Source organism: Hylaeus volcanicus, chromosome 1, assembly GCF_026283585.1.
Source record: "Hylaeus volcanicus isolate JK05 chromosome 1, UHH_iyHylVolc1.0_haploid, whole genome shotgun sequence".
NCBI lineage: Eukaryota > Metazoa > Arthropoda > Insecta > Hymenoptera > Colletidae > Hylaeus > Hylaeus volcanicus.
This window is the reverse complement of record NC_071976.1, coordinates 6,957,683-6,971,269: the sequence shown is the minus strand read 5'-3', so window position 1 is coordinate 6,971,269 and position 13,587 is coordinate 6,957,683. Positions and strand designations below refer to the sequence as shown.

The window sequence follows — 13,587 nt, the reverse complement described above, 5'->3', positions numbered from 1 at the left end:
GCAAGTGCATGATGCACTTTCCCAGATAATTTAATTAATTTTAATTCAATAGAATGGCACCGTGAAACCCAATTGAAATGTTTCTCACAGTACTCTACAAAAAAAGAAAGAAATTACTTCATCCAGAATCACAAAGAATATCGCGCACAAAAGGGAACCGTCTGTTGCCAGTCACACGAGAAGGGACACGTCCCTTTCAATCGATCCCGCATCCCGTATGCTCCCCCGTCGCCCCTCCCGAGGGATGTACGCTCGTTGTCCGCGGCATGAGTAATCCTTCGCCACCCGCGCATATATCAAAACATAATATCTTCATGTAGGAGTTATCTCGTTCGTGATTTCTTCGCGCGGCGCGCATCGCGAGCGCAAACGCGCTGCGGGAGCGCGTAGAGTTGTATATCCCCGTGAAATGAATAGTTCTGGCCGTCCCTGGAAAGTTATTAGGAACGATTCCGCAGGAAACTGCACGAGATATCCCGGTCGACAAATAAAGACGATACCTTTATGGCTGTTTGTCGCGGTCCTGAAGGGTTGAAGCATTGGCCAGGGACAGAGAGGGGTGTCGGTATCTCGGAGCTTTTAGCTTTTTAGTCTCTCTGATGGATATTGTACTTGGGGTACGCCCCTAATGTACGTGTACGACGCGTGTACCTTTTATTGGTGGGTACAGGACGATTCTAGAAACTGGGACGAGCTGTGGGACGTATATTAAGCTGGCGTAGCCATTTCAAAAGGCCAATGACAAATGAACACGATATTTTTTTCCTATTTATTTGCTAATTACTTGCTAAAGAATTAATTTTTTTGCTCCAGCCGTTTTCGAGAAGGAAAGGCTATGCTAGCGTAATACTAAGCTAGCGTAGCCACTTATTGTATCTCTGTAACTAACAGGGATATCAATCCCATTCTTGCAGCATATTTTTTTTCTAATTATTTGCTCTTAATCCACCGAATATGAATTCTTTTGCCCCAGCCGTTTTCGAAAAACTGTGGCTGCTCTAGCTTAATATTAAACTAACGTAGCCACTTATTGTATCTCTGTAACTAACAGGGATATCAATTCCATTCTTGCAGCATATTTTTTTTGCTAATTATTTCCTCTTAATCCGCCGAATATTAATTTTTTTGCTGCAGTCATTTTCGAGAAACGATGACCGCGCTAGGACAGCGTTAATCTAGCATAGCCTAAAGGCTGTACAATGCTGATTGTAGGTACGCACAGAAAAAAAAGAATGAAATATTTGATTAAGAGCAAATAAATATGCCGACAAAAATGGCATCGATATCTTTGTTACGTATTATGATGCAACATGTGGCTACGTTAGCTTAATATTAAGCTAGAGCAGCCACAGTTTTTCGAAAACGGCTGGAGCAAAAAATTAATTCTTTGGCAAATAATTAGCAAATAATTAGCTAAAAAATATCGTGTTAATTTGGCATTGGCGTTTTGAAATGGCTACGCCAGCTTAATATACATAGTTGTGGGTCCTTTCTAAGGATGGTTAGCTCCTGAATTATAGAATTACGTATGCGACAGACTAATCGTAAGTTAGTTGTTGAGAAACGAAGGGAATATATTTGTTTGCTGGTAGCTTTACAGTTAATGAGAGTCAATCTTTTTTAAAACAAAATTTTATATATTTTGATATTAATAGAGAGAAAATAGAGAGAGGAGGAGTATATCAATTGGTAAATGTATACCTAGTTCTCTGTTCTAATAATTCTTACCAAAAACTGCAGTAAAGATGTTGGTCAATAATTTAGTAATTTTAGAAAGAAGTCCAAAGTACATGGGTCAATCTATCCAAATTGGTGATTGTAATATTAAGAAACATGTGCAACTGCATACTGCACTTCCTCATCACAATAATTCCCACCAAAAATTCAATAATCCAATAATTTTAGAAAGAAATCTAAAGTGCAGACGTTAAATTGACCATCTGGATAGTTCTAGGACGCGCATGTGCAACTGCATACTGCACTTCCCTATTCTAATAATTCTCACAAAATATTGCAGCATCACTAATCCAATAATTTGTAGAAAGAAGTCCAAAGTACATGGCCTAATCTAACCAACTTGGTAGATGTAACGTTAAGAAACATGTGCGACTGCATACTGCACTTGGTACTACCCGTCGCAATAATTCTCACAAAACTTTGCAGCATCGATAATCTAGTAATTATAGAAACAAGTCCGAAGCACACAAGCGAAGTCGAACGACTTGGCTCTTATTACTTCTAGTATTAAGAAACACGCGTACAACTGCGTACTGCATTTGCACCATCGCACCAAGACAGTTAACCCTTCGTATCGTGGGAATTTTGACTGTCAACAAAGAACCACGTTATTGTCTCGAGAAGTTGCACGAGGCACAAGTGACGAGCGATTGTCGAGAATGATGACTGATGGAACGAGTTTTGGTCCCGCGAATCGACGTTAGAATTGAATTCCAAATGAACTCCAACGCGCTTGGACGCCGTCGCAGTGCGAATTAACCACTCGATGGCTGCGAACGTCTCGAGAATCATTTATTGCCAACAGCATCGCGAACTGGGGGATTCTTCGACGACCCTATGTACATTTCTTGTACCTTGACCGTGGGTCACCGACGGTGCTCGAGTGAGAAGACCGCGGGTCGTTTATGTCTTAACAATATGACTCATTTGAACGGTAGTTTCCGGGTGCAAGCGGCCTGTGGCGAGAGTTGTGGGAAAGGAACCCGTTGGAGGCTTTGTTCCGTGAAAAAAGTACTGTAGGTCATTTGTTTTTTAACGAATTGCTATATCTCTGAAATGATTTTGACTATGGCTTTCCTTTCATCTTCCAAGATGGTTAACATTAAAATTAGCAACGGTTAACCTTAACTCTTTGGGGCACGGTGGGATTAAAAGTGTCCCACCTTTTTGATGGACCGCAATTCATGGTGGGACATTTTTAATCCCACCTCGAAATTTTGCAATAGCTGCATCTGTATAGGTTTATATTTCGTCTTATTTACGTAAAGCAGTTGGTAATATATTCATCCAATGTTACAAATGTATGCACTTATGTTGGCAACTTTCAACATGCTAATACCGGTTCAACAATTGTTGTAAGCGGAAGGTTTATTGCGATAATATTTCTTTCCTGGTTTTATGTGAAAAATCGTAGAGGTAAGTTAATTTATATAAAAATTAGTTCTATATAAACAAGTGAAGTGTTTTATAATAAAAACTAAAGATTAAATTTGTTTGCAAATGATGAAAGTATGGTGGGATTTTATTCGTCCCACCATGCAACTTGGAGAGTAGTACGAAAAAAAAACATATTTTTATTTATTGTTTATGTTTTAATATTCTTAAAACTATAAATGTGATTTGAATATAATGTAGGTAATTTTTGACTCTTCAGCTTCAAAATGCAAAGAACAAATCAATAACAATTTTGTTCGATTTAAAACGCAATAAAATTCCTGTGCAACATGGGTCTATTTTATGACCTGAATTCCTGTGCCGCAAAGAGTCAATCTTTGAAATTAAAGGCAGGTAGGGTAAATAAATGTACTCGTATAATTAGTTCCCTGATTCGATAACTGACTCCAAAAATTGTGACTATCGAAAGCGTTAGTAACTGAGTAGTTTAAAGAGAAATTCGATATACGTGGGGTCTAATTGACGTACTTAAGAGGTGTAATGTGAAGATCGTATGTGAAGATCACTTCACTGATCAATAGAGAAAATTCTAACTTTGTACCCTGAAAGTTCTTCATCACAATCTGAACTAGTATAACTAATTGTATTTTCTTTAGTGGAAGATGAATAAGTCCCTTGTCAATTTTGTAGGTATCCAGTAGCATGGATTATTGGAAGAAGTTCTATTTAAATGTCGCACGTTGTATGTGACTTATTTTAGCCGAGTAATCAAATAATCTTGGAATAAATAATTTAATAACAAATGAATAGATTCTGGAGAACCTACTAGTTGGTTCGTTCCTTTTTCAGATTTATTTCTGAAAGTTTCAAAATAATCGCCTGAGGGTTCGTCTTATGCATCATGTCCCTTTAGTCTCTGCATAAGGAAACCTGATTTCCGGGAGTCTAAGAACTCTACATGCAGAGAAAATTGGAAAAATAACGGGAAAAATTCCATCCACGTACTGACCTATTGAAACATATCCAACTTCCCGTCGTAGAAAATCATCGTTAGGATATATTGAAAAGCTCGCTAGCAGTAGGTCAAAGTGTCAATTGTGAGTAATCAATCAAACCACATTCAATCGTCAACAGCCAACCAAACGTATTCATCGAGTAGAGATACTGACGCATTAAATATCCATTACGCATCTGAAGCGTCACAGATACTGTTAACGTTGTATAACGTGATGGTGTCATTGAAAGTCACACGGTACATACCGAGTTTATTATAATTTTTTATGGAGTTGATACGAATACTCTCGACTTGAAGTCTGTGTCCTTTTTCGTACTTTCACCATTTACGAACATAATGATGCTTCATCTGCCAGGTCATTTAAAGTCCTTTGGAATTTTTAGCATAAATTATAAGAAGACGATTTTCAACCTTCAAAAAATTATAATACATCACTAAAGCACATTAAAATTGCAATTGAACAGGAATAGAAAATATGTCTCGTACATATATATTTATTTAAAGCATACATAAATATACTTTTTTCTATTCCTGTTTATTTACAATTTGTATAAGAGACTGTACATAATATCTCTTATATTTTAGTGTTTAGCATTATATATTTAGAACTGCAAAATCGATTTCGGTTAAGTACGTGTTGCCCTTCTAACTAACAAAGTTATCTTCCTCGCTAAGTAGGTATAAATAGCAACCTTCATTCTCATCGATAACTCATACCGTGATAACTATACAGATTTTTTTTTAAATATGCATACAACATTGCATCAAGATTTAGGTCTAACAAATTACTTTGATGTGTGCAATGAATCCTTTCTAAGAGACGCAAAATTTCCCTGTCTAAGAGACGTGTTATCCACTACTTAACAAAATCCATCCTCTTGTACCAGGAAGAAGAGAAGAGTCTAATTCTGAGCATAAAGGTCTCATACAGCCCAAATACAGCCCTTAATACAGCCCAAACTCGAACCAACGCTTCCTAGACAGGATTTGCTACGTTGTACTTAGATTCGTCACCTATTAAAGGTTCAATGAATGTCTGTTTTCACCGTTCATTTTTCATTGCGCACTAGTTATTACCAAAGCACAATCTAGTGGCATAGTGAATCCTGTCCAAGATAAGCATGATTACTCAAGAATTCACTATGTAAGGATAACGCCAAAAAGTTTTTGATCCACAACCTTTCATTTTCTCAACAGAAATCACTCGCAACATCACCAGGGTGCATTCTCTTCGCGTCATCCTACGCTTTCATTCCTCGTCTATCCTCGCGATAAAACGTTGTCCATCGCGGAGATTGAGCTCGTTCGCGTATGGAAAAACGCCGACATCCAGAAAAAACACGTGCAATTTTCACAAACGCCTGTTCCCACCGTTTATTTTTGCGTTGCATCAAAGTGACGCTCTTCAATCCCTCGACTTACGTCTGGCGAATGTTTTCGACGCGCAACCGCCGCATACCTGATGCGTTCTTTTCTCTCGTTGCACTTGGAGGCATCCCCGACACCGTCGCTTGGGCTTTTGCACGTCATCGTGAGTCGGCCGACCGGGTCGTCAAATGTTGCGCTTCAAACCCATCGTCGAACGACCCCTCCAAATAAAAGGTTCTGTTGGCTCGCGGACGATGAGAAAGGCCGGGGATATCGAGGTTTTTCTCGTCGCGAGTGTTGCTCGCGGTGTATAGCGCGCGAAATTGGCGGCGAAGAAAAATACGGCCAACGGAACGATTGCTCAGCAAACGAGAAATCAGCGACAATGCAACACCGATTGAACGCCGATGGAACATTGCATGCGCGATCTTGGGATTTGAAGGAGGCAGAGGATCGATGGAATGACCATCGTAACGAGCGTTGTTGCATTTTTAAAGGGTTCAAGTTTTATTCGATGCGAGAGGATCGGTAGGGTAGATTGTGTGTGGTAAATAGTACGCGGAGTTAAGGGGGTATCCTGAATTAGGAGGTCTAAAAAATCGATCTATCGATCTTTTTATCCTATTTTCATACATATTTGAGTAGTCTGTACAAATTTTTTCAACAAGAAATATTCAAATTGGCGGGAAAGATGCAGGTCGTACTTTTGGTTTGACACAAAAAAACGGAAAGAAATTTCAATTTTTGTACATTTTCCTTCTATGTGAACTAAGAAAAACCCGCAAAAATGGTGAAATGTGAAATTATTGCAAGTTTAAAAAAAGGAACGAGTTCTTTGGGTGAAAAAAAAATAACTTCAACTTGATAAAAAAGTTGTTTAAAATTTTTTTTGTATGAATTTTCTTAGTTCACATAGGAGAAAAATGTATGAAAATGAAAATTTCTTTTAGTTTTTTTTTGTGTCGAGCCAGAATTTCGACCTGCATCTTTCCCGCCGATAGGAGGTTTTAATTGCGAGGTGTTCTACAAATGTGCTTCGCAGTCGACTCAATTTGAATATTTCTCGTTGAAAAAATTTGTACAGACTACTCAAATATGTATGAAAATAGGATAAAAAGATCGATAGAATTGATTATTTTTTCCCATCCTAAAAAAATTCACGAAAAACCGCTTTTTTTAGACCTCCTAATTCAGGATACCCCCTTAAGCTGCAAGGTGTTCGTCATTATTATTTTATGAGGAATTTAATAACAATAATGCTTTATTTGATGAAGTTAAAGGACAGGGTTCAAGTAGAAGCGTAGAACAGTTGGTAAGATTTTAATTCTCTTGGACGAAAAGCTCTCGGAAGTTATACAGGGCGCGACACTAGGATCATGTTTGTAATTCCTGCAACTGCACAGTGTCTCAAGCACCTATTTTCAACTTTGTTCTTTTTTCTTCATTACGCCTTGTTTATTTTGCTATTCTCTTATTATTTTCAGTCGAATATTACACTTGTTGTAATAAGCGACGAATACAAGAAAAAGAAAAGCAAAACAAGAAGGTATACATATTTTTCTATTTTATTATTTCGAAATCTATAATTTAGAAACAATAACATAAGAAGATATGTGTATGTATATGAAGTTTGAAAAGAATAAAATAGGAAGATATCGAACGCTATGGATCCAAAGTACTAGTCGAAATGTAATAAACATTGTTGTATGCGATGTAGAAGAATCATTAAAATAGCTATGTGCCACGTTTAAATAAATTACTTGCTCACTGATACCGAATTTCGATGGCTAAACTGCTGTACACATTGGTTATTTTATTATGAAAGAAGCTAGTCGAGAATAACTCGCGATAATTGAATATTTCAGCTACGTATTTATAGCTTTGGTCAATGGAAATCGCGCTTGCGTCTGCATGGAAAATAAATGCGAGGTAAAGGACGCGCGTGTTTGCCCTATTTCGATAAGGAAACCCGACTTCGATGGGCAAATCAATTTACGGATAGTAAGGACACGGATTTCAAAGTTTTTGAAACTGTAGTTCAGCTTCTCAAACTTTTAATTCTGTTTCGTTACTGGTAAGGTGATTCACGGAGTGAGTTTGTATCGTTTCCTTCGAGATTCGAGAAGTAAACATCTTACTTTCATATGCTTGTATTTTTTAATACAGATAGAGGAATTCAACCCTTGGATGGAATATTTTCAAAATTCATTTGAAAGATTTTTAACCAATTATAGGGGGGTATTCCAGAAAATGTTCTTCATTGTAGTCATTTTGCTTTCTGAATAGACATGATTGTGCTTTCAAAGATAAAATTCTAAAGGCCTACTATTGTCACGATTAAATAAAAATTCTCTCTAAAAACCATTTGATTTAATCAAAAACTGAAATCATTCATGATTTTTGAAGGGTAGAGTTTATTATCCAAATGTTTTCGACCACATAATTCCTCCTCGGTGAACCAAAATTTATTCCTAAAGATTTCTATACTTTTAAGAAGTGCATTCTTAAATATAATAATATAAATTAAATGTGGGATATAAATTGGTTTACTATCCACATGTTATGGTTAAAATATTCTCTCACTCCACAATTTGTTTTATCTACAATTTCTACATTGCTTGCGCGGTAGAACCTCAATTATTGGAAACTGTTGGAAATCCTGTTTACTATATAAAAAGGCACTTTAGAATTATCAACTTAAATTATTAACTCTATCGAATGAATTCAATTACAACAACCAAGAGAAGTTACGTTTGCCAATTTTTTCACAATTTCGACCCTATGAGCTATCGATAAATCGCTCAGCCATCGCGATACAATTTACGTGACTCCCAGTGACCAACCGCGCGCTAATGGGGCAACAAGCATCGCATAGTTGGCGAAACTTGAAATCACACGAATTTAACGCCACATTCCCGGCTGGGAATGAAGAAAAAAAAAAAACAAGCACCCGGCAATTTGCCCAGGCAGACGTTGAATTAGCACCACTCTACGTGATTTCCAGCGACCAATGGTAGCGGCAGTCCGCGCCGGATGTGCAGGTTACGCGTCCCTGACCTAGGACGCCTTGATATTGCAAAGGAAAAAGGGTAGAGGCGACCGACGGAACCGACAAACGAGCGTGAAGAAACCGAAGGGAAGCCCTCGAAGTTACGCATCGCCACGAAAATCGCAACAACAAAGAGACAGAGACAGACGCGACCGATCCACGCGAAAGTCCCTCGTCTCGTTAACCCATTCATAATACCATATTCCTCGTCATCATAGTACTTGAGTCGACTAGCGATTATTTTATGATTATTCTTATAATTTGTTCATTAGTACTATACGTACAATTTCGAATTCACTATTTGATCATTCGAGTGTTTATAGAAATTTCGTCGATACTTTTTATTTCAATTATAACTTTACTTTTTTTATTTGCTCTAAGCTATTGTATATTATTATTCTTATGCGATACGTAGGCTGATCTTGCAATTTTTGGTTTTACTCGATACAAATGATGTTTAATATTAAGAAGCTGAGAGTGACTAAGGAAATATTTTCTTAGACTTGAAGTAGTATGAATAGTAACAAGGTTAAATGCATGACTTGAATAGTAATAATATAACAAATATAATAGTATTGATAACATAAAGATATACAGGGTGAGTCCGAAGAAACAGAACACCTAAATATCTCTGTTACATTTCGTTGTACAAAAAAACTTCTTAGACAAAGTTACACTATTTGAAGGGTCACACGTAACGGTCTAAGGGAAAAAATTTTCAAGGTCTTTCTTTTATAAAATTTCAAGGTCATCGATGTTTTTTTAAATGGAATGATATATTTTCGTTAACGTAATGTTGTAGCTGACAAAATAACGAATTCATCCATGTACTACAATATGACCTACAAATGACCTTCAACCCAGAAAAATGGAATAAATAAAATTCAACGTGTAAGACTGGAAATCTTAGGAAACATTAGAATTAGAAATCAGAGAGCAAGAACGTCCTCAGACTGATCAGCAGTTATAAACACGAATGTGTACAAACACATAGATAAAGGTATATCATGAATGTCTTCCTGTTCACACCGAATCTGTTATTATGTTGTGTATTGCGATACATTTGAATGTATAGTAGCTCAAGTTAATATTAATTTGAATATTCAAAATATTTTGAACATTTTGCGTAACAGGAATAAAGCAAATGAATCTTACACGTTGAATTTTATTTATTCTATGAGCATGAAGTCTTGAAAATTCGATAAAATCTTTATGTATAAACATCGAGTGAAAGGAACGAGCAAGACTTGCATTCATTTCCAAGACTTTAGTTTGAAGCAATTTGAGTATTTAATCGTCGCTTATATCAGAGCACATTCAGATACCTTGACATTGCATTTCTCTGTTAATCCTAGCGAAGCTGAACAATACTTTAGTCGCTATAGAAACCTAATATTCAAGAACAAGCAAATAAACCTATTTAAAAACCTAAGAGTTAAATAATACATCTAAATGATTAACCACTACCCTCAACGAAAGCAAACGTTAAGAAGAGATCAAATAGAAAACATAGATAAACAATTCATCTAGTTAAGCTGATAGGCCCATGAGTAACACCTCTCACCTCACTAATTACTATACCAACTCTACCAGGTGCCAACAGCATAAATACTACATTTTCAATCATTCTTGAAGTACCCTCTCGAAGTTAAACGGAAATAATCACTAGAAGCGTAAACAAATATTTACAAATTAAATTTTCCAATATCATACTACAACAACATCGTCACAAGATTGATAGATGTCATAGCTAGATATCGACTTGAACTTTTACGTATTTTTAACGAAGTAATTCGTCCCTCAAGAAGTTCGATAAATACAATCATGATTCAGATCTTGGAAGCATGCTTAATGACTCCCCCGCGAAAAGCTGAGAGATCGCTCGTAAACAAAGACCAGTCTCGAACAAGGAACCGCTTGACATGTTGCGACGCGTCGTCTAGCGACGATAAAAATATCTTCGTTGGATGTTTTGAACGTTGCCAACACTTGAACGTTTCCGAAGACGTGCGACCGCCACTGCAGAAAAACTTACGACTTCTGCTTACGACTGCGAAATGTACTGGGTGATTTTTAACGTCCTCGGAACGAGAGGGTCGATACACGTAGCCCAGAGCTTCTCGAAGATCGGGTCAGTCGCCTTCCAGAAACCCCTAGCACGTTTACAGGCCTCCAGTATGAAAGGAAAAATTCTTTTCCGGAGGATAAATAATATTCTTGATGCAGAGAGCAATATTAGTGTCTTTAGTCTAGAATCTCAATTATCTGCTAGTGTATTTGTCTAAGAATTTTCTAAGAAATTTGGAAGAACGTGACTTTTGCACGTGAGCTCTTCCATTTTTATTTTAAGTTGATAATATTAGGTTGTCCCAAAAGTTTCTTTCGCTTTATTAATAGGTAATACATACACAAATTTCATGTTTTATAATACATACACAATATTTCATGTTTTATGTTACATTACTGAATTGTGCGCAATTAATTTTGCTCCATTACTGTTACAACATGAATATCTATGAAATTAGATTATCTATTTATAGAAACACGACCACATGAAATAATTGAGTGCAACTCGCGAAAGAAACTTTCGGGACAACCCAATACTTTCAGTTTCTTCTGTACCCTTCCTGTGTAAATCACAATATTTTAAATTCTGCCCTGCTGTTATCTACAGTGATTGATTTTTATAAATAGAGTGTCTGAAGAAGGCCTGATGTAGGCCAGAAACGTTGACTCGCAAGCTTGTTTTTGTATTCTATTAATAGTAAGCGTAACTGAAGCATAGCTCAAACCATTCTCAATCATTTTATAAGAAATACAGTTCTGATATTTAAATGGAGGTAATAGGAGAATCGCGAATAAAATGAGCGCGAAAAAGAAAAGAATACAGCTATAGGCGCCTCGAAGGCGGCGCTAGTGTCGTGCCCTGTATAACTTCCACAGCACATCGGCAACTATGCAGTTTCAACTTCGAAACGATCCCCGTTCCTCAGCAGATAAACAACCTCCAACGCTATTGTCACTGAATGTCCCCTGATATAAATATAATATAGAAAACATAAATATAAACATCTTCGTATAAATGATTCCCATATTTCTAAGCTCTATCGGTATACATTCAAGAGCCTCCCTCATAATTATCAAGTCTGTATGCATTCCCAGAACAAGTCACTTCTTCCTACAAACAACAGTAATCTCTATAAAGACGATAAATTCTAGAACCCCTGTTACAGAATATTCTCTTTTAACATTTCCCAATCCAGAAAATACAGCTTACAGTTTCCACATACTCCCACCGATTTGACCTCTATGATTTTTACATTCCCGTCTCGATTTGCAGACGCGATTAACGATCGTTCCGTACGTATCGACGTTTCCACGGGAATTCGTCGCACGAGTTCGACGTTTCGAAGGAAAAATTCGAGTTGCCGCGAGTGTACGTGCTGAAAATCCGCGATAGAAGGTCGAAACGAGGCAGTCTTGGAGAGCCTACGGCCACGAGGATACGGCAAGTGTTTAAAATCGAACGGAAATCCAGTCGAACCGTCACTACCGCCATTGCAGCGGTTACTAATAATAGAGTAGATACTGGAAGGATAGAAATACGACTTCCTTCGGCACTCTGTACCCTTCTGCGTCCCAAGAATAACGGGCTTCGTTCGTTTCACAGCCAAGACTAGCGAAATAAGGGGTCAGGGGCGGCAACCTAGTTCAAATATTCGATACAGCTAACTATGGGCTCGCGGTGGCAGGATATACACTCATTCATGATACAAGCGTTTGGGATGATGCACCGAAACGGAGCGCCTTTCGAGATCACGATGATTCAGTGGTTGTTTTTAGCGAAAAATGTTTTTGAGAACTGGCGTTGAGAGTATCCGCGCTTTGGAGCAGGGGTTTGCTAATTATACGAAGGGTGCCCTTCGAAGACAAAAGAATTTTTCTTTCTGTATTATGTTTGTTTTAATCCATTCAAAATTGAATTGTTTCTGTTGATTTTAATTAATTGAATTCGTATCATTTCTTTGGAGTGAAAATTAAGAAATTGTTTGTGCTTGAGATTTATAGATATGATATCTTTATTATGTTTAGTCGAATTCATTTAAAATTAAGTTGATTCGGTTGATTTTTATCGATTGAATTTTATAGTTATTGAATGTAACAAATTATTTAAGGAAATCCTCTAGAACATGCTTTGATTTTTAATAACATTACCATATAAATAGTATGGTATGAGAAGAAAATTATTTCTCCTCAAAAACGAAAACATTAAAGTGACTTTTCAGTGCATTTCATTAATAAATACATCTCTTTTATAGTTTCTTTTTATATACGATTTTATACGAAGCAAAACCACAGACGAAAAATCTTTCGGACCGAACATCTACGTTCCTGATTCAAACGTATGGCCGCGGTCACAATGCAGCATTCCGCGTTTCAACGCGATTCGCATTACCGCGAGGATAGCATCGACTCCGTCGAAACTAACTTTCACCGGAAGAAACGGTCTGTCGTCAATTTTCTTCGATTGAAAAGACCCAAACGAGTGGTCGACAATTGAACTCTGCTCGCACCGAACTGGAAACCTGACACTACGAGCCGTTTTGCGTTCCGTCATCCCACTCGATTTCACGATACGCCTGTCTGATAGCGATTGCCCATTGCGCCGTCTCTAAATCGAGTTAGCGAAAATTACGAGCGGTGGATCAACCCTATTATTGGACACGATCTCGTCAGCACGCGCTGTCTCTTATACGTATGTGGCAATAAGTGAATCGCCAGCGACCTGGGAAACGTGCGAACTCGAAAAACGTGCATCATCGGCGATCGTACCTCGTCGAATCGACGTTCCCTCGAAATTATCGCGTTTTACAATTACTGTTGTCATCAGAATGTTGTATATGTGATATTCTATAACTGTGGCGAGGTTGAACTCTTAACTTCTTGAGAAGGATACTTGATTGTACATGTGGTGGAAACCTGGGCATTTTTCAAATGATATTATTTGATAAATAATTGTCAG

The 13,587-nt window shown here is 37.4% G+C and overlaps 1 protein-coding gene across 1 annotated transcript in view; it reads right to left on the bottom strand.

The window, feature by feature from the left end:
- Positions 1-13,587, bottom strand: part of LOC128877364 (dual specificity tyrosine-phosphorylation-regulated kinase 2-like) — a 404,332-nt gene that overhangs the window by 262,989 nt on the left and 127,756 nt on the right. The window lies entirely within an intron of this gene.